This window comes from Ambystoma mexicanum, chromosome 12 (assembly GCF_040938575.1).
Source record: "Ambystoma mexicanum isolate Mex_15411 chromosome 12, UKY_AmexF1_1, whole genome shotgun sequence".
NCBI lineage: Eukaryota > Metazoa > Chordata > Amphibia > Caudata > Ambystomatidae > Ambystoma > Ambystoma mexicanum.
Genome location: NC_090936.1, coordinates 168,703,022 through 168,725,434, shown reverse-complemented (window position 1 = coordinate 168,725,434; position 22,413 = coordinate 168,703,022). Strand labels below are relative to the sequence as shown.

At 43.9% G+C, this 22,413-nt stretch overlaps 1 protein-coding gene across 2 annotated transcripts in view; it reads right to left on the bottom strand.

Annotated features, from left to right (window-relative positions):
• The window catches only part of LGR5 (leucine rich repeat containing G protein-coupled receptor 5), a 2,032,903-nt gene that overhangs the window by 1,840,873 nt on the left and 169,617 nt on the right, over window positions 1-22,413 (bottom strand). The window lies entirely within an intron of this gene.

Here is a 22,413-nt window from a genome sequence, read left to right as displayed (position 1 = left end):
GAGGTTGTGGAAACCTATCCTAAACCTGAGTTCAGGTCCAATCACTCTCCTTCCCTTCCGGGTGGACCCACAGTACATATACAGTGCACATAGGTAAGAACGTTTAGTTTCTATTTCTACATACCCTGTGAATTGCATTTCGCCCTGTACTAATCCCTCCTTGCCTTACAGCGCTCAAAGGGTCCTTCCGGCAGTTCTTGACTACAGCCTCGACGAACTACCACACCTGTGGCTCCAAGGATTGCACAGGCAGTATTCATATAATTGCCTGTGTGGTACTTGGGGACGGAGGTATTCATATCTGCACGACCGGCAACTTTGTAACAGGGTGTGGTGTGATCTTGTGTTGTTGCACACTTGTTCCTTCTGTGGGTGCCTCCGAACTTGAAGGTCCTGAAATAGAAGGGTTCTATGTCAGTTGTGTATGTGATTTGGCATACTAATTATAGCTTTTTTCCAAGCAAAAATTAGAATAACCTCTGTAACTGCCCCATTTCCTGAGATGTGAATAAATTCAGCTAAGAGAACATAAACCTCTTGCAGATGTTTCTTAGCACAGCTGGGGGCAGGGGGTGTGGAGTGAAGATAGAGATGATTTCCAGTTTAGGAAAATCCCTTTTTAGGTGACATGTGACATTTCCTATATTCAAATTTGCCAGGGCATGGAACATGGTACCCTCCAGCAGTTTTCATGAGCTTGCATCACCAAAATGGCTGTCCTGGAGAGAACTGCATGTTTCGGAATGTGGGGAAGAAACCTTTGGAAGATGTGGTATACTAATGCCAGCTCCATGAAGAATGCATCAATTGCTCCTGTGCTCCCTTGCCCACAATGTTACATTGTCCGATGGTTGCAGCCCAGCCCAGAAAACTAGCGTTCCTCATGATTACCCTTGGATGATTGTAAAATGCAATGGCTTTGATGAGGGTGCTGTTGAACCTTCACTGAATTTCTTTTGTTACATTTTCGAAGATCAGCACAGGGTCTCTGAAATCTTGGAAACAGGGATTTCAGTCTACATCTAAGTAAAACTAAAGAAAACAAAGATGCAATCGTACCCAGGAGATCTCAAAGAAACACAAAGCAATGTGGCTCTGCATTTTCATCAAGTGTCTTGCTGGAGCCACCAGACGCTCCAGGAGAGAATACAAATGTCTTGACATAGTCTGCACAGTCATCTGGAAGAAAAAAACAGGAATGATTTTGTGCAGCATATCACTCCTATAAGATTATATCCTGGCATGGCACCAGGTTAGACTTGCTCTAGTTTATGAGGAAGTCATTCTTCCAGTCATCCTAAAACAGAAATACGGAGATGGCCTTCCTATGCAGTAACTCCAGCAGAGATGTAAGGACTTTAGTGAAAACCAAGGGGTGAATGGAGTCTATAGGACTCGGCCCAGTGCTGAAAGTTCTAGATACTTCTGTTGATTTGCATTAATCACAATGTGTAAATAAGCTACTATTAAGTGTAATGATCACCAGGCAAACAGTCTGCTGCAAAGTTGGGGAAAACCGTTAGGAATGTCAAATAAGGCAGTACCTGAAAGTACCCTACTAATGTCTGGAATATGAATATAATGAAGTATATCCTGATGCCTCTCTCATAAAGATCTTTCAAACTCGATTCTTCAGAAATAAAGCTCAGGCACATTTGGTGTGCCAAATTGAAGACCAAAAGGCGCATCATTGTCTGGTGGCTCATTTTCCTCATAAATTGAGATGAGAGATTTGAAATAATCTTTCCTTGGCAAAGGAATATAAGTCTTGTCTGCAATAGGCATTTAAGGCTTAATAAATTGTGAACTCGACGCTCGAGGAGTTTTCGAAAACCTTATATTGGCTTTGATGGTGCCATTGGTTTAGATGGCATGGTTGGCATAGACGGTATGGCTGGCATCGAGGCAGCAGCTGGCGCTGATGGTGCTGACAATGTTGAAGGCGAAGCAGACATCAATAGCATCGACAACCTCGACCCATGTTTGGATTTACGGCTCAAAGCATCCTTCAATGACTTGTCATTGCTGTGAGGCCTCAACGGCTCTCAAGGAGGATCTGGCCTTTGTCCCGGGCTCAAGGCACACAGGATTTAGCTCAAGCCCTTTCCTTACCGGCTTCTTTGGAAGGCGCGGTAGGAGCATGGCTTGCCGAGGGTTTTTGTTTTTTTAAATATTTTTAGCATTACAGATCTAAATGCTTCCCATTCGGCAGTTGTGGAGCTTTTCGTGGGACAAGATACCCTCTCAGGGGAGGTGTCTTGACAACGAAGTCAAAACACGCGACCTGTGGTGCCTTTTTTTTTTCGACTTCCTCGACGACGAGGATGAATGGTGGGAGTCATTCCTCGATCTTGATCTTTTAACCTTCTTCCTTCGAGGAGAGTCACCTCTCAGCTCGTCGAACAAAGGTTTCTTGGACGGGGTAGTCTATGGGGATTTTTGGGGGGTTTTTACCTACCACCAATTTCCCCTTTCGCTCCTTCAGAGCCTTTGCGGTCATTGACTGGCACTTGAAACAGGCTGAGGTCTTATGCTCCGCCCGAGACACCACAGACGAACTCAGTGTGGGTCGGTTAACAACATCTTCGAATCACAATCTCGACACTTCTTGAACCCTGTCTTCGGGGGTAGTAGGTGTCGAGGAAGAAGACATTTATCGTGAAGAACAAAGGAAGCATGCCGTAGGTTCTCAAAGCGATGGCTTACTCCGAAAAACGTAACTGAAGCCAACGGGTGTTGCGTGTGCTATATATGCCTTCTATGACATCCTTGAGACAGAGGCCCTCGAGGGACATCAAGTCGACTGCATCGATGCACAGCGCCCTCTGTCTAAAAAGAAATCCAAAGCACCTGAAGCTGGATATCGAATATCAAAGATGAGGAATATGTGGCAGGACACAATCCATTCAAAAGTGATTTCTGAGATGTCACAAATAGGTGGCCATACCAATAAAGAACCGATATTGGAGGATTGATGTGCCGGTTTGCTGACGTTATAAATCAAGATCCCTCATATGACCTGTACAATAGATGGATAGTGCAGTCACCAGTCCTCACAAAACCATACCCTCTGAGAAAGATGGTTGATTTCAGCTCTGAGCCTAAGTGTGACTGAAATAGGAGTCCTTGTCCATGAATAGTGCCAGGTGAACTCCACAAAAAGGGACCATGAATGTACATGGATCAATGATTCAAATGTTGGCTAAGCCATGAACATTCGTGGGTTAATTTTATGGGGGAAAACATCCACTGGCACTCCAATCATCAACCCTACTCCAGCCAGCCTCTAATGCACCCCAAACACCCTCTCAACAACATCCCAAGTAGGTTCAAATCTTTTTTTTATTCTAGGAGAAAAATCGCTGGAAATAGCTAAAGGGGTTTAACATGCCCAACAGCCATGTGGGGCATGCCTCTCAACAGTAGTGGAATAGGGCACGTATTACTCCCTGTGTGAATGGCAACTTCATGTTCTCCCTAACAAACTTGTCCTTGTTTGAAACTTGAACTTTTCCAGATAAATCTCCAGCAGAGTTTGAACATTCACAAGACCCACAAACCACCCGAAACTCTGGTGGTTCGTTATTCACGAACTATTTCATCCAGGCCTATTCATGACCTTAATTTATTTAGACATTTATAGAGCGCAGGTACCCCAGAGGCAACTGGGAGCTAATCACACACACAAAGGTTGTTTGGTATTACACATAAAGCACTTCCTTACTCTTTACCTACTGGGACTAAGTCAGAGTTACTCATAGTAATTTCTTTGTGATTTGGTGCCAAAACTCCTTGTCAAGAACGGTTGATAAAATATGAATTTTAGAGGCTATTGGAATGCTTTCGATTCATAGGGGCTGATCCAGAAATAATCACTTTTTCAGTGTAATTTAATACAGGTGCACATTACTTGTAAGTGTGGTAATAACGTGTACCTCAAAATGATATTCACAAACATATTATCATTCCTTTTCTTCCTGATAGACAAAAAAGAGCCACTTGAATGCAAAATTAGTCATCTGAAATAAAAGAAATTCCTACGGAGTTGCATGCACCATGTCAGATGGGGAAACAATAATAATTTGTATACTCACTTCAAATAAATGTATATACCACATCATTTCTTAATCAACACATCCCACACATTTAAGTATAATGTCATTCGTTTTTACTATTCAGATTCACCATTTGTACCTGGACTGTTTAGTGTATTCACGAAACAATTGTAAGACAACTTTTAGTTTTTCAGAATACACATAAAGCTACACATTTGTATGTGTGCACGTCACACCCATTTCAGTACCTTGTGGTTAAAGACTGCAGCTCATGCACACGTTCATGAGGAGGTCCACATTTGCTGGTTTTGGAGTAAGGCAATAGAAAAGTCAAAAGTAATACTTGGCTACCGCTGCATGAATTCATGAATGATAGGGAACAGATGTTCTTTAAACCTAGATTGCTCCGGGCAGTATCTATTATCTGAAAGCTATGAACATCATGTTGAAATGTGGTTCAACCAGTTGATTTCTTAAAGCAAGGACAGAATACTTTCGTCATCTATAAGTTGAGATATGTGTTGTGGACGGGTGGTTGTGGGGGGGTTTAGTGATTACTGAACAGGGGTTGTTAAAAGATGAGTAATGGTTTTGCTGCATCCCAAGTAAGCGTAAAATGAGTTGATACGAAATAATGTATATTTGTTATCACTTTTGGTTATGGATGTACCTATTCCTACATTGCTCTGAAAACCTAAATAAAATTGATAAAAAAAAAAAAGAAAAGTCAAAAGTAATTGTGCGCTTCACGTGTCCTTTATGCTCATGGGTTAATTACAAATTTTGAGGATACGGTTTAACTTACTCCTTGAAAGGGCTTTGTAAATCTGTCTCATACAGTAGATTTATATGTGGTGCATATGCCCACGGACTTGAATTAAGTGAGCATGATCAGAAGGGCAAAAGTACCACCTAGACTATGTGTGGCTGATAAATGAAGACTCCCATTTTAGTGTAAGTAAAGCCAGAAATATAAAAATTACAATTTAAAAATGGCATTCACAATGAAACTAGGTAAAACGCACCACTGCTGTAGAATCCATTTATGTTACTCCTGATCCATGAAAAGGCCCTCTTACGCCCGAAATGGTGATTCGACAAGGAATTCCTTGAACCAGAGTAACTTACTCCATTTCAGACAGGCAATAAATAAGATGTTTACAAAAGCATTATTATTTTTTTTCAGTTACTGCAAATAATTTTCCTAGCACACATTTCTCACTCCACAGGTCACACATATGGACATTATAGATTCATAGCTCACATTGAAAACAATGACCTATAACGTTCAGGTGTAACATAAGGGTTTTTCAAAAGTTGCTAAGACAACTTTGAAGTCTTCGAAACACAAATAAATGCCACTTTTGGGGGGTGCTCCTCTTCCTCATGCAAACACCCCCATGGAATGCCCGCAGGATGGCCTATTTTGCTAGTGTGTTACAGAGCCCTGCCTGGCTCTAGAGGTGGGGACGGGTTGTCCAGGGGAGCTAAATACTGCCCAGCTGCTACATGATGCAGGACCCTGAGGCATGGTGGGGAGGATCTCCTGCTCTACCCCGCCGTTCCCTTGCCACTCGGCAGGGACTTGTGACAAGCTGGAATCCAAGGTCACTGCTCTTTTAAGAGAGCCTAGCTCCCTGAAGTCAACCGATACTCTAAGTCTCCTCACCACACTGTCAGTGTTGGCAGGCCAAATCATCAGCGAAAAGAAAGTTAGATCTGGGTGTTCACTCAGCAAATTTCCAGCTGAATTGTGACTGTTGCTCTGCAGAGTGGAGAATGGGGATGGTGACTGAAGCAAATTCATCATAGATTTTCGCATGCGTACTTACCGTACTAGGAGGAACAGCAGATGTTTTGGGCTGCAGCATTGACCGTTCCATATGGACCTATCCTATGTTGAACCAAGATGGTGGCTGAATTTCAAGGGCTTGGAGTGTGGATCCAGGACAGGGTGAGATCACTGATGCACCTTGGAAAGTGCATATGCATGCAAACAGACAAATCACTCGAAAATCTCCAAATTTATGGAGGGAAGTTAGGGCTCTCTCTCTCTCTATATTACACAGCCACGTTAGTGGCTGTGTAGTTATGGTTAAGTTGCTGTTTCCATAGGAAGAGCACTTTTTGGGCGGCTTATAACTTCGCTCCTCCTGGACGAATCCACACCAAACTTTGCTAAAAAGGTATATGGATCACTGAATTTTTTTGCAAAGTTTGGTGTCGTTTGGTCCAGGGGGAGAAAAGATATAGGGGGGGGTCCCAAAACGTCTTTTTCCCATATACTGAATGGGGGGAAAACTTTGCGCACGCCTACAGGCGAAAACGTTGGACGGATTGTTACCAAATTTGCAGCAGGGGCTTGGTCCCGAAAGCATGCTTTTGTAAATTTGGTGCCAATCCGTCCAGTAGTTTCCTTTAAAACGACCAAAGAATACGTCTCAAAAAATTAGTGAGATCTATGTCCGCGCCGCAGTTACACTTCCCTGTTCGCTCAGCGGACAAGACACCGATTGGCCAGGGGGGGTAGCATTATGACCGCAGACACGTGACGTCTTCGCCGATTGGCTACAACGGGCCGTGATGTGCATCAGAATGTGTGGATGTGCACGTCATCTTGAATCCGAAGACTGCGCGGTCGCTACCAGAGGCGAAATGCCGTTTCGGAAAGTGTTTTGATCTGCACAGTACGTGGGGAGGATTACAGAGTAAGAGATGGGTTAAATACTGTACTTGTTTGGGCGGTAGGTGTTAATGTGTTCGACATGCGAAATGGTGTTTGTAAAATTATTTTGTTCTCCTGTAGTGATTGGGGAGGTTCAGAGAGTAAGAGATGGACGAAATACTGTGCTTGTTTGGGCAGCAACTGTTAATGATGTATTCTCAATTGCTGCCTTGTTCAGGATATTTGTACGTCCAGAAAATGAGGGGTGTAATAGGGTAGTATTTCAGTACATGCTGTCTGCAGGCACCTTGAAAATGATTGAAGGATATGTGTGGTGTTAGTGACCATTGAAAATGAGTACATGTCATTATTACATTACATTTTCATATGGGTCTCTTATTAATTAGTACGTCACCATGGTTGTGACATGCTGCGGTGGTTGTGGGCAGGGCCTAGAGTTTTGGATGCATGGCCGTAGGCCAAAGGCCACACTTCCAAAACTGTAGGCCCTGGCCACAACCACCGCAGCATGTCACAACCATAGATACACCTGTAGTATTGATTATGGATTACATGGTTGTGGGGAGCGTGTGCTGTGTTGGGTGCTTGGCCGAAGGCCATGCACCCAAAAAGAAAGTTATAAGGGCTGCAGGTATAAGCCAGTGCACACCAACACATTGTAATATCTATGGACATACAGCTAGGCATGCAGTCTCTGGTGAGATAAAGTGAAGCATACCACTCCTATCAATACACCGCTTCCACTGCACATCACTGAGGTGGTTGTGGGCAGGATTTAGAGTTTTGGCTGCAGCTGTAGCCCATATACAATACTTCTAAAACTCTAGGCCCTGTCCAGAATCACCACATCATATTATAGCAATGCATACACCCGAAGTATAGGTTAGCATGTTAGATGGTTTTGGGGAGGGTGTACAGTGTTGGATGCATGGCCAAAGGCCATGCACTCAGAAACGACCTTAGCAGTGCAGTTATAAGGCAATGTACACGTATAGATTCAAATGTTTGTGCGCACATATCCAAATGTCTAGGTCCAGCCCACAAGCACTGCAGCATATTAGACAGGCACGTTAGTGGCTCTGTTGTTATGGTGCAGTTGCTGTTTCCATAGGAAGAACACTTTTTGGCAGCCTTAACCTGTGGTACCCTTGGACGGTTTGTTACCAAAGTTTGCAAAAAAACATATAATCTAACACTCTGACTTTCTTCGGAAAGTTTGGTGATGTTTGGGGCAGGGGTTCTCAAAACGTCTCTTTTCCCCTTAGATTGAATGGGGGGAAAACGTTTGTGCCCGCAAACATGTGGCTCTTTCCCCGATTGGTTGTAGAATAGCGTGAAATACGTCAGCTTTCTTTTCTGGTTTCCCCCATCTTTTATTCATGTTTTACTGTACACGCATATTGCCAGAAACTCATCCAAAAGAAGACAGCATTGGACTGGTCACACTCATGTAATAGTATTGCAGAAGGTGACCTTTGAGGGGGGCAGAATGGGATGTGCAAGTACAAACTGAAAAAGTGGACTTTTCTTGTCACCAAAGTGATAGGTTTAAATGGAAGTTTCTGCTCACTGTACCACGATTAATTACGGCGTGTGAGTTACGTTTTTTAAATTAAATTGTGGTCAGACTGGTGTTGTAAGTTTACAAAACTAAGGACACCATCTGCAGTGTTTGCTGGAAACAGCACTTCTGGAGGGGTATGGGAGTAGTAGTTCTCATAATTGGATTGCAATATGTTGCTTCAAAGAAAGAATGTATTTGGTCTCTCAGTGAAGGCCACATGAGTTGCGTTTTCGGTTGACCGCTCAATACGCCAGCGCATCCGAGTGAATGTATAAGGGGCAATTGTTTTTTGACCTTGACCGAAAGGGTAAGTTAGTAGCAATTCACGGAATAAAGGGTCAAAAAATACAAATTGGTAAGGTTAGGTTTTAAAAAGTTTGCAAGGGACTTGCAATATCAGTATACGAAGATTCTTTGATGCAAATACATTGGAGTGGGACTTGCACAAACAGAATGGATGCAATAAATATTATGTAAGTTTATTTTTGCCCACTCTACAGCCACCCGTGTTTTATTGTACCATTACCGCAAATCTAATTGTGCTAATATAATTGCTGCATTATCTTTATGCACTGTTACATTTTTCCTGTAACGTTGCAGAGTGACCAGGTTGTACGTTTGTAGTTTATGAGTGCACTCATCCTTTTTTAGCATTAATATTTTTTATTTGAAACAGTAACTTTGTCCTCATAGCTTTGGGTGTAACTTTGCACTTTTTTGGTATTCTTTGAAATGGGGAGACATAATTTTTTTTTAAATTGTCCTTTATAATTAATTTCAGAAACGATTTATCCTCTTCCTGTGTAGTTGGTATTTTTTTTTACTCTTACGGTTAGGGTGGCCAACTGTCCTGGATTTCGGGGGATTGACCCGCAATTAGGTGCTCCGTCCTGCGGTTTGCAGAGTGGCTCTGCGGGACACAGGTTGTCCCGAGTTGCGTCGGAAGAACCTGCCTCCAGCACAGCCACTCTGCAAACTGAAGGGGTCATGTACACAGCATGGCGCTGCCGCCTGCTGCTTTTATTGTCCGTTAGCCCTGCAGCCTTGGCTCCTTTTGAGCCTACAGTTGGAACTGTAAAGCTGACACCTGGCTTCATTGAAATGCTAATGTTTTGTTCCTGGGGTCGTGATGGGCATGTTTGCAGTTCAGTTAAAAAATGTGAAGAATTAAGAGCCATTGAAAAAAAATTACATTTACAAAGGGGCGGGCCAAGTGAATGACGTGACGTCATGACCGCCTTGTGGGCAAGTGTCCCATGACAGACTCTATCAAAGAGTTTGCGACCCTACTTACGGCGCATGCAAAATGTCGCCATTTGTAGCCTGCTACTATAGGTTCTCATGGAAATTAGTAACATTTTACTAACATGTCATGTTTGAACACGTACATTTGTGTTGTACTTTGCACATTTTCTGTGTCTTTTTTTAAATTATTTGGTAGAGGTTGGTTATTGACACGTACTTTCTGTAACTTTTCCCGCCTAGGTATATCATGCCATACTGTGTCTGCCATGGTTTTCAAATGCCGAGTGAGGGCTTCTTCGGACGGCAAATGCAACTGCTGGTGAGCGGTTGCCTGTCCATAATAATTATATGGAATGAGACTGTAAGCCCGATTTGTCCGTACGCTGAACTCGCTATTCGGAGCAGCGTCACTTCATTAATGGTGCTGTAGGCTCCAGTTCATGACGACTTCTGGGAAATAACTGTGGAAACAAAAGCGACTGCTTTAACGAAGAGTTAAAGAATGTATGGCAAAAAAACAATGTGCTCCACTTCTTCATCATTTCCTATGCTGCCCTTACAAGCATTGTTATGATCGTACTGAAAATGGGCTTAGTCCGATGGACTCTGCCAGTTTGTTGTTAAATAAACCTACTTTGCAAACTCTATAATGTTCATGTTTTGTTTGACCTTCCACTGTACTATTTCCAAATGTAAGTTATTAGGTTGCACGTCGCTGTATGTTTATTTACAAGTGATGCGTCACGTCACGTACTTGTGCTTTGAGCAGCCTACCATAGAAAGGGAAGAGGGCGTATGTATGCAATAACCGCCTTCCCTTTCTATGGCGGCCATCTTGAAAGAGGATTTTGTTTTGTAATCCAAACTGACAAAGCCGCACCGGATTACAACAAGTAGGCGTACTTTTCAGTAGCACACGTTACTGCTTTCCTAATTTAGACTATTCCTGGCAAAGATTATTTAGCCTATGTACTTTACTGGGAAGATCAAGTTACTTCTTACCTGGTAACGTTCTTTCGATGGGATGTTCCTCCGACGTATTCCTTATCTTTGATAATTCGTCTCCGAAAGGAGTGCCCATCAGGAAATTTAAGACTAAATTTAAGTCCCATAAGGGAACTTGGAATGGTCTTGGAGGATAGACATTAGTTAATCCCTTTAGAAATTGTACTACTAAGGGTAATTTGCGAGATAGCCCTTGATAGTGCCAACTTGAAGGCCTGAATTTGCCAAGTAGAGTAGAAAGGATAACACCGTTGGTGTACCACATGAAAAGGGGGGGGGGGGGTCGATATTCTCTTCTCTACACCAGCTGCAAAATTTGTTACAACGGCAGCGGTATAAAGACTTTGTTGCTGGCCTTCTGGCCGAATGCAACACCTCCAGTGCACGGTGGTGGCGCGAGTTATGGTTGCTTAGCTTACCATAACTGGGGAATTTCAGGGGTTTTTCGGTTTTACTTGGAACCATAATGGCACGTTTGTATTATGGCACGTTTGTAAAGTTTGTTTCGTGAATTTCACAGGTTTTCAGTAGCGCAACTTAACCATAACGTCCCTTTAACACATTTTTTTTAGTGATATATATATACATATATATATATAGCCCACAATATTGGGTGTGGGAGTCTGGAGAGGGCAGAGTTTATGATAGGATATGGCATTTGTAAAGCGCCTATACACAAGTGTTTCAAGGCGCGTTGAGGCAAAGAAGGGGCAACAGAGGGGGGACAGAGACAACGATCTTACTAGGCCAAGTGCCATTGAGATTGCGCAAGTGCAGCGGACGGGGGATGGGAAAAGTGCCAGGCGAAAGGGGAGGGAGCAGTGCTGTACATGGGATCAAAACAATAACAAGAAGTGTGGTCAGCAGGTGGCAGGTGCAAGGGTAAGTGCAGACAGCAGGTGTCCAAAAGCGCAGCTAGGGGGACTGTAGGGTTACAGATAAAGGCCCAAGTGCAAGGGTTGCCGGCAGGCAGTGCGGGTGTGCAACTGGGTGGGCCGGGTCCTGGGGCTGAAATCAGAGGGTAGCCAGGTGACCAGAGCAGTATCGGACAGGAAATCAGCACAGGAGAGGAAGAGAGAAGGCAGAAGCAAAGAGGAAGGTCTTGAGGTGCTTCCGAAACCAGAGATGGTTTGCCTAAAGTTTCAGAGAGGCAGGGAGGCTGTTCCAGAGGGAGGCCCCAGCCGAAGAAAGATCTACCTCCAACTCGTTGCTTGTAGAAGCGGCTGACCCCAAAGGAGTTGGAGGAGTGAAGAGCTAGAGTAGGAAGGTATTTGGAAAGAGAGAGTTGGAGGTATTGAGGACCCAGAAGGCATTGTGGACAATGCAGGGGGGACTTAATCCTTACAGCCACTGGGAGCTTCAGAAAAGGAGCAGGTAGTAGGAGAAAAGAATTCTAAATGCAGAGGCTGGTTTAGAGGAGGAGCTAAAGTTGTTAGAAGTGAGGAAGAAAAGATGGCCTGGGGGAAAGGAGAGGAAGTGACTAGGAGAACTGAAGGAGATTGGGGGCAATTGGGGAAGATGGAGCTAGAGACAAGAAAGATAGAGGAGAAGTATCACAAGGAGATAGTTAAAAATAAGTAGAGGTTTGGAGCCTTATAAAAACTCAATTAAGTAAAGCATGTGATAAGAGAACAGGAAGAGGTGGTGAAAGAACAGAAGGAGATAAGTGATCAGGAGGAGATGTGTAATGCTCACCTGATTCTCGCAGAGGCGCCGGTCTTGACTGGGCGACTACCTTATCTTCAAAGGTGATGTGTAGCACCCGGTTGGCTCTTTGGGCTGGACCTCTGTGCACTGTATGCCTGACGTGAAGAGTAAGATGTCTTAGGTAAGTGAATGCCGAGCTCTCCATCTGCCTCGGGGCAGGGTGCTGTAACCAGTTTCTTCACTGGATAGGTAGCGCTGGCCTCTTGACTTCAGAGGACTGCTGTCTGTCGTTTACTGCACGAACGGTAAATTTCGAGTAATTCAAATGTCTTTAAAGTCTTTAATAATGATGTCTCTTGTTTTGCAGGGTTCCGGCGATGGCGGATGACGGGCTGAAGTGAGTTGAAGATGTAGCCCGTGTGATGAATAGAAGCGCCTCGAAGCACGTAAGTAAGCGCTTGTTGCCGGCTTCACGATGCGCTCTAACTGTCTTTTTATTTTGCAGGTACAAGTTCGGAGAGGCTGCAGGGTGCCGGAATACCCACTGGGTTAGATGTGGAAAGGAGTAATGGCACGTGAGTATTAAAGTTCGCCAATGTCTTTAAACGCACCTTGTTTTGTCTTTCAGATGCGGGATGCAGCGCCGACGGCCTCCGGAGCGTGCGAAGAGTTGGTAAGCTTTTGTCTTTCAGATGCCGGAATGCAGTGTGAAGACCTCCGGAGCGCACAAAGAGTAGGTAAGCCTTTGCCTTTCAGATGCCGGAATGCTAACCTGTTCTTTCTTGTCTTTATAGGAGTTGCTGAAGACTGGATTCAGGATGGTAAGCCTTTTTCCTTAGGCCCAGGACCGGATGCAGAAGACACGATGAGCGTTCTGCTGCAGAGGGTGCAGAATAACGCAAAGCAAGATTCATCCACCGGGTGTGGTTTAAATAGCCTCCTGTAGTGCTTAGGTGTCTCCTTCCACAGCCACGCCTAGGTAAGAAAAGAGTTCCTGCTTTCCAGAAGAGTTCCAGTGTTCTGAATCTAGGGAGTGGCTCCAGCCCCACCCAACAGGAAAAGTAGTTCCAAACAGAAGGGGATCAGAGGCTCAACTGGCAGGCAAGTAAGCAGCATGGTCTGCTGCAGGTAAGTCCACCCAAGCATTATGAGCCCGGCGCTTCCAGCACTGGGACTGGGCATATTTATGAGCCTGGTGCCACTGGCGCCAGGACTGGGTCCAAAAGGTCCCAATTGGGACTGGTTGGCACTCGGAACCTGGGTTATGGATCTGCTTCCAAGGGAGTTGGAAAAACCCTGACCTTTTGGAAGCAGAGATCATGACAAGATGTGAGAGAATAAGAGGAGGAGGTAAAATAATAGGAGTTGTGGCGAATCACCTCAAGGACGAGATGAAAAAAAACAAGTAAAACGAAAGAAGGTAGAACTGTGGACTGGGGGGAGGAGAAGGAGATCGATGGAGGTTGCCGATCCAGTGGAAGAGTGGCTAGAGAGAAAGGAGTCTGTGAAGGCTGAGGCAGAGAGGGATGGCAACCCAGATATGCAGCACACCCGATGGACCAGTATGGTGGAGGAGAGTAGGAACAATTATGTAGCGAAGCGATGAGGAGGTAACAGGAGATCAGATCATGGAACAGTCTAGTGTTCAAGTAGGCAGGGCGTTAGTTGGAGGCTACCAAGGAACAAGACTATTACAGAGTGTCGAGGAAAGTAGCCATAATGGAGAGTCAGGTCTAAGTAAGAAAGTTCCTAGATCAGGGCAAGAAGAACGTCTACTCCCTCACCCCAGCCTACCAGTCAGACCCATGGGTAGACTTTGGGGCTATAGTTTGTAAATCTCCATCTTCCTTCTGATGGTCGCCCAGATTAGGAAGATAGCACCAAATGAACCCTGGAAGAGGACCCCACCAGGAAGGTGAAAAAGGCTAAGACAACAAACATCAGACACTTGTAAAAGAAGTAAAGGGTGGCTTTGAATGACAAACCCCTGTCCCCAAGAATTACCAGGAGGGGGTTTGGATCTTTGAGACGACTAAAACACAGGAACTGCTTTGTTTTGAAACCCAAGGAAAATCCAACCTGCTATTCACTTTGCAGCTGATGTCCTGGTGTATTGCTCGTAATAAAGCCTGCTGAAATTTGACAATCTGGTCCATTTGTCTCATTGCTTTGCACCCGGCTTTGTGATATGCACTGGTAAGGTAGCTTTGCGATATGCACTGGTAAGGAAAACAACTATGCAAATCACGCCAAAAGGTGTGCAAGTTCACCAGCAGTACATTTCTTACTGGATCAAAAGTATGTACTTTTATGAATAAGCATTTTTTTTTTCAAAAATCCACCAACTGATATCATCATACGTCAGTATTAACGTTTTACAAAATGAAATAACAAATAAACGAACTAATTAGTGTAACCAAATTATTAATTTCTGCCATAACTGAATGTAACAAAATAGTATCACAGTTTAAATTTCAACTCTCTTGGGAACAAGTTGGGCAGAAGACGAAGTAGTTTTGAATTTCAAAATTAAAAATGTAAACGTATACTCGAAGGAGACACGAATTTTCATCCCAATAAAGTGTTTAGTTGCATTGCCATGCAGGTCCCGTAACACCACATTCAATTATGTGATTTCACAGGCTGTTTTGAAAGGACAGTGTTCTCAGAGGAGCAGAGGAGCCCCCAAAAAAGAGATACTAATTCTCCCCAAAATCTAGTCTTTTTCTATATCCGATTTATAAAACTTATTACAGGGTTGCTAAATGAGTTCCTCAAGCTCACGGAACAATGAATGCATCTTCCTGATCAAAGCAAACCAAGCAGAACACATGCATGCTTTCTATTCCACCTCGTTTCCTTGTGAAATAAGCCTGGTGTCGTATATGTAAGGGTTTCCCACGGCCAGGCTGGGCTCTTAAGTATTACGCCCAATGCCTCTAGGACAATGGTTCTTATACAGGCACAAACGTTATTTAGTCAAGTCATTGTACACAAATGGTAACTAAATTGACTTGTACTATTTGGTTTTTAAGATTCGCTCAACTCTAATCACATCCTCCCGTTTTCTAAAATAAAATCAGACAAGAGACAACCAAAGCAGTAATGCTTTGCAATTTAATTCTAAACAGAATTCAATGCAGTCTGGTGATTTGAGGGATTAAAGAAGACCTGCTAGGATGAAGACAACAAGTAATGATCAGCAGGGCTTATGAAGTACTGTTGACGCAGATAACACGTGTAGCACATTTGTATTTTATATACACACATGAAAATGATCTTGCACCGAATATTGACCATTAAGCAATTCTATACATAAAGTTGAGCCAGCACACTTTGCTTATTCGTATAAAAAACGGGCCTGGGAACTACTGGGAAGGAGCAACTAATGTAGCTCTTGCTAACATATAGTATTTATAAACAATTACTCCACAATAGTAGTGAACCTTACATTTAGATCCATTAAACATCAATTCACAGCTGCCTATTTGAAAATAAAATGATTGCCTTCTTTCACTTCAGTAGGCACAATACAAAACATCCATTGAGACTTTCCTTTATTGCAGCTGCCAGTGCCCAGCCGACTTTAAGCAAAGCAACGGAGCGGAACAACAATGCAGCCGCAACATTTTATGGCATTTGTTAGTTCCCTTTTTTGACTGAAGGTGTTAATTAGGAATCAAAGGATGCATCCCTGCCAGCTTTCTTTCACTAACTACAACTGGCCACTGCAGCCTGGGAGGAAAACGAAATCTAATAAAAGGACAAAATGCGGTTTGTCACACCAGTAATGTGTACTTAAGATCTTTTGAGCAGCAGCTTTTTTATGCAGTCTTGTCAGACGGGCTGGAAAAACTTCTCCCCTCTCTGTTCTTTCAGCTCGACCTTAAAGGGGATTCAATGCCTCTGTTAACAGTGAATGTCAAATGCTGATTAAAGAAATGCATTCAGCCAGCAAGTGAGCGTATGTAAAATCCTCTGCGAGTTACCATCAAAATGATATATACATGTTTACAGTCTAGTGCATACCTGATTGAAACATTTATGCACCCTTGGTTATCTACTTTCAAATCACACGTTTGACGTGGTGTTTTAGAATCGTGTCTGATAAAATTAGAGCGCGAGTTCACATTAGACATATTAGAGCATTTTGACGATCCGGTTGCACTGGTTGCTGGCCTAGGTGTGATGGTGCTTTGTTTAAGCAATCACCGTCTGTTCTCTAGTGTTCAGAAGTGCTGCCGAGGAACACCACATGTTCGCAATTGCACATGGTCTCCTCAATTATACAACTTCACATCCGCATTTCTACTGTTGTAAGGATGGTTAAAAATTCGACGATTAGCATAATTCTGCTCAGTTTAAATCATTGACAGGTACAGTCTGAGCCCTGTGGCACAGTGGTGCCTTGTGGGGTGTCACAGGGATCAGGTTTATCGCTGACCCTATATAACATCTTCACAAAACCATTCTTTGAATTACTGGGCATTTAGGGCGTTACCTACACTAATTATGCTGATAACATAATTTCTGGGGATTATACTAAGGGCACTGAGGTCATCAATGAGGTGTACTCCCTCATCCAGTATTGGATGGTTCACAATGTGTTGGCACTAAATGATTCCAAGTTGGAGTTAATGCTCGCACATACTGCTGCAAGACTCAAACTAGGTCCAGAGTATAAAAATTGCATTATTGCAGGATGTACTATTGCTACTCTCAATAAAGTCAACATTTTAAGTGTCTATTTAGACTCTGAAATGTCCATATCAATAATATTGGCTCAACCTCAGCTTACCATCTTAAATTTATGAGCCAAATTAGACCCTTTCTCTCCAAAGTGAGCTGTGCTATATAGCAAGGGCCATCATTGGAAATAAAATAAAAAAATCTATTATTGCTGTAGTCTGCTGTATGGAATCTGTAAGGGCAATAGCGCTAAATTGCAGACAATACAAAATAGTGCTGTGAAGGTTATAGAGAGATTGGGAAGAAGGGATCAGGTCTCCCAGGCCAGGAATGCACTTCATTGGCTACCTGTGGAAGCTCCGATAACCTTCCAGCTTCTTACCCTCACTCATAAATACCTGTTTGGTGTTAGCCCCAGCTATTTAGCTGAAAGAATGTCCTGGTTACTTGCTTGGAGAACTCTTAGGTCTAATTTTGCTAATCTCCTGGTCGAACCGAGAATTAAGTTGGTGCCGGGTGGACAGTGCGCCTTTGTTTATGCCGCTCCTAAGCTTCGTGCTGCCATCTCACCTAGGTAGCTGAGTTGTCACCTTATGAAACCTTTTAAACGAGTCTTGAAGAGACATCTTTTTGATTGATTAGTCGGTTTTATCTCTGCTTTCTTGCATCCTTTTTTCTAGCCATAAACGTGTGGGTGGCCTTGTTCCTATTTTTGTTTGTTGGTGTGTTTGTGTTTAGTATTTATGTGAGCGTCCTGATGCCTCTGGGCTTTTTATTTTTTATAAATCTTTTTTATTTGGTTTTGTTAAACAGAGAACAAAAAAAGGAAAAAGTAGCACAACAACATGAGTACACAAGGACATTAGGAGACCTGTCACCAATGTCATAATAAATAGCAGTACATAACATGGCTTTCGACGGATGAAGTAATACGACGGGGGGGGGGCAGAGAGTCCGCACTGCCCGTCCGGCAGATGCGCTGGGCGTCTCGGGTGTCCCTTGTTCTTGGCCTTGGTGTTTTAAAGTTCCCATTTCCCCCCATATTTTCTGGAATTTACGGGGGGATCCCCTTGCAGTATAGATTCGCCTCTCAAGGGAGGCGCTTCTGTCCATTTCATTGGACCATCTGTCCATGCTTATCCTGTCTCCCGAGCCCCATGTGGCTGCCGTTAGTCTCTTTCCCGCTCCAAGTGCTATTCCCAGAAATATTCTTTCGTGTTTATTAAGGTCAGTTTCGCCTCCTATACCCAGCAGGATAAGTTTGGGGTCTCTTGGGATTGTGGTGCCAAGTATTCTGGAGAGGCGGAGTAAACATGCAGTCCAAAATTCCTGCAGCACCCCACATTCCCACAACATGTGGTAGAAAGTGCCCTCCGCCCTTTTGCATCGGCTGCATTCCATGTCGCCATCCTCTCCCCAACTGGCCATTTGCGTTCTGGAGTAGTAGGACCTGTGTAGGATTCGGAGCTGTATCAGCCCGAGTTTGGCATCGATACCCATTTCCCTCGGGGACATCAGGGCTTCCACCCACTCTTCTGCCTCCAGTGGCCCCACGTCCTGTTCCCATTTACCCCTGAGGCTGACAAGCTCCCCAGATCCAAAGGAGTTAATTGCCTGATAGAGGGTGGAGGTTACCTTGTGAGGGATACGTTGCGGGAGTATGTTTGTTTCCAGGGGAGAGCAGGTGGGTATGTCGGTCAGGTTCGGGAATTGGGTGTTAATGGCGTGTGTGAGTTGGAGGTATCTAAAGCGGTCCATGGGTGACAGCCCGTGTTTTGTTTGCAGGGTTTCAAAGTCTATCAGTCGCCCCTCCTGGACAATGTCCGCCAGTGTGGATATCCCTTTCCTCTCCCACATTTCAAAGTGGCCCATTTTTTGGATTTCGGGGAGGAGTGCATTACCCCTGGGCTTTTTTATTTAGTGCAATATAAATAATAAATACAGGTAGAAATGCTACTTTGGGTCAGAGGGCGGGTGCGTCGCAGGTCTTTTGCTAAACTTCATTCTTTTTAAAAATACAAAATTCTGTTTTTTGTTGAAAACAGCAGTAGTGTCTTTGACAGGATGCCATCAGGTGAGGGGGGAATAGCCTGAAATGTTTTGATTTTCAGGAATAAAAATATGCAGATCATTCTGCTTCTGAAATGGAGGTCTGTTAATCAGATACCCCCGTTCATAATGCTCCATGCCAAAAACGTAGTGTACCCATGTACTATTGCTGTTAGTGTCTTTTGACATCCATAGCTCCCGCCCTGTAGTGCAGCAGGGCATGTTCAAAGGACATATGTCTATTCCTGAACAGCTCCTGGAATACAAACTTCCAACAGGCAGAAGTGACTTTTTTAATCAACTGCACCTCTGATTCAAATACTTATAACGGTATGCCCATGCAGCTTGGTGGCATATGCATCTCCAAATATAAACCATGGCTCATTATGATACTGGCGTCACACAATTAAAATGCCACACGTATTTGGATGTCATAAGTGTCAGCTCGGTGAGGTGACTCATTCCTGACAGGGCTGGTGTGTATAATCTGCCCTGGGTTTACCCACAATAACCATGTCGGACACTACCCTGGAAGTTTCTCTTTTGATCCCCCTGGGGAAGTTTTAAACACCCTCCTTCAGGAGACAGGCTCACCTCCAATCCTTGGGAGGTCGGCAGGGAACCAATGCTTCAAAGAGAGACCCGAGAATGGCAATGGCCCTCTGCCACAACAGTACGGATTACTGGAGTCCTTTTGAAGTAGGTAGAAAGAGGAAGGGAGTAGAGCTAGAGTAGCCCAGATGAGAGTTTTAGCCCAGAGAGGGGCTCCAGAATCTTGGATTGTGCAACAGCTCTCTATACTTCCCACCCCCTCCCTACCTACCGACAAAGCATTCCTGGAATAGCATCAGAAGGCAAAGGTCACTTGTTATAGCGGCAAGGATGGGATCCTTGACAGCAGGCATGTTCTGGACCAATCTGCTGTAGATGTTTGACTATATAAGGAAGGTGGGAGACCCCAAACTCAATATATTCATCTTTAGACTACAAGACAATAAGAATTCACAAGGCATTGTGGAATAGACTGCATTCCCTGTTAATCATATTGCTTAACATGATGTTCTGCAGTACCAAATGAAGGCTTAAAATCTTGCACCAGTACTTTCAAGTTAGATTGAATTGTTCTTGCCTGCTAGAGACAGAGTGTCTCTGCAGAAGGTCTGCAATTTAGGATATGACTTGAGACTTTACCCGCAAGCCTTGATCTAGTTGGGGACGGAGCGAGATAGCTTTTGTGATGTTCTGTCTCTCAGGTGTTGTCAGCAAATGCTCAACAGAAAGCTCTCCCTTTGGCTTTCCAGTTGTTGCAAACTACCAGAGTGGTCTCACCTGAGGGCCAATGATGCAAGTATCTTATATGATCACGGGAACAGAAACTGGTGAAACAGCTTGGTCTACCAGTGTAAGACCTAAGCTTTTTGTCCAAGATGTAAATGGAAAGGTAACAAGGTGAAGGTGACAGAGTGACTTGCGGGCGATGGAGGTGCATAGGATGTGACCTGGGTTTGAATGGATATAGAGCTGTATGTGAGCAACCAATAGCCATTTTCTATGAGGCATCTATGAGGGGAACAAAAAGGTGTCTGGATCATTCCTTCCACCAAGACTTCAAGATAGGGGCTGTGCATCAACAAGTTCAGTAAGGATGACGTTTGATGACCCGAAGCACATGGAACCAATCTGTGGCATCCACTGTGCATCTCCTCCAGGTAGCACTTCACATGGTGGTTGGGAATCCCTGCACCCCAGAGGTCCTCAGAGGGTCAGAGGAAGGTTACACCTTGTGACTTCTTCAAAGCACCCTTACACTTAGAAATACAGTAATGCTGCAGTGTCTCCTTATCTCTATGAGATATTCCATTTTGGGACTGAATCAACATGCTGAAATGATCACAGCATGACTAAATGCTGGGGGGAGTCACCTTGGAAAACAGAGCTGAAGGGAAAGGGGGAATGAAATTATCAACATTGCATGTAGGTCTTTGAATCTAGATTATTTTTTACATATAAAATCCTCACATTGATTGGAGTAGGGTGTTCTTTGCTTGCTGTGATTGAAGCATGTACATTGCAGGCAGGCAATAACATATCTGAAGATACTTTGAGTAGAATCTCCCAAATATTTCCCCACTGCAGCCTGCGCCCATCTCTCCCCAGGGTATATGGGTCCTGATTGGTATGTACTGGTTCACGCTACCCATGCCAAGACTAAGTTCTACAATCTGTGATCTATGTATTCACATCATTGAAGTGGACTCCTTCAATGGCAGCGACAGGTAATTCCATGCATATATTAAGCTACTTTGGGCCCAATCACACAATGCTTTCCCAGCCCAAGCTATTCTCATCTCTCCAGTAGCATGCCATGTGGCCTGGGCATCATGGCAGCTTTCTCCAGGCAGCCAGTAAATGGCAAATGCTAAGGGTGATGCCCGTCTGTCAATTCACTGATGTTGCCTGTGTCTGGCCCTGCCCCCTCCAAGTTGAAACTAGGACTACCCACTGTCAATGAAAGGGACTTCACTCCATCTTCTGCTCCTAATTGCTCCCACTGTAATTTAGGCCGCATGTTCCACACTGATATTATGCCTTGGTATTTCTCTATGTTATTGCTGTATACTATGCTGTATGCTATGTGCTGTCCTTTAGAATCCCTTCTGTGTTCTGCTCCTGGGCATCTTGCTCTTAGGTTGTGCCCCACTGCATTTATGCCCCCTGCTTTGGTGTTTCTTCTCGGTTGTACCTCACTGCATTTACTCTTCATCACTGAGTTTTGCTCCTGAATTGTCTCTTCAACTAACCGATTCATTGATAAAATCTCCCATCACCTTATACTGTCACATAGATCACCTTGTATATGGTAACATCATGTGGCAATATCATGCCAACAAATACCACATTGACATTGACAGTGCTCTGTCAAAGCTGACATTGTTGGCTGTATCACACACACCCTCAAAGCGTGCATCTAACCCATAATCACAGAACTGATTTCAGATTGTGGTTTGTCCCCTTCAGATAAAATACATATCCAACTGCCACTGCCAAACCAGGTAGGGCCATACTGACACACACTGAACTCTGGTACATTTGGCTTGCACTCATCAACACCTCAGGTTTCACAGTTGTATCTCCATCTATCCCAATACCACCTACACCTCTCATCTTTTCTTACAGGGCTATGCGCAACAACGTCACCAAAATGGCAGAAGGGCACTATACAAGACCACTGTATGTTCATTGCATGAGTAGAACCATGTGGCAGTTTCATTCTTAGCTAGATCAAATGATAACTCGAAGCTCTCAAAGTACTTTCAAGATATTCAAAGTGAATAAAACATTTCAAATTGATACGGTGAAAGTTGGGCCAATTGTATGCTCTTTTCTGATGCAGTGCGTCACATAAACTGGCAGAAGTATAATAAAAAACGGAATTATCTCTGCTGCATTGCTTGTTACAATGACATGGTCTC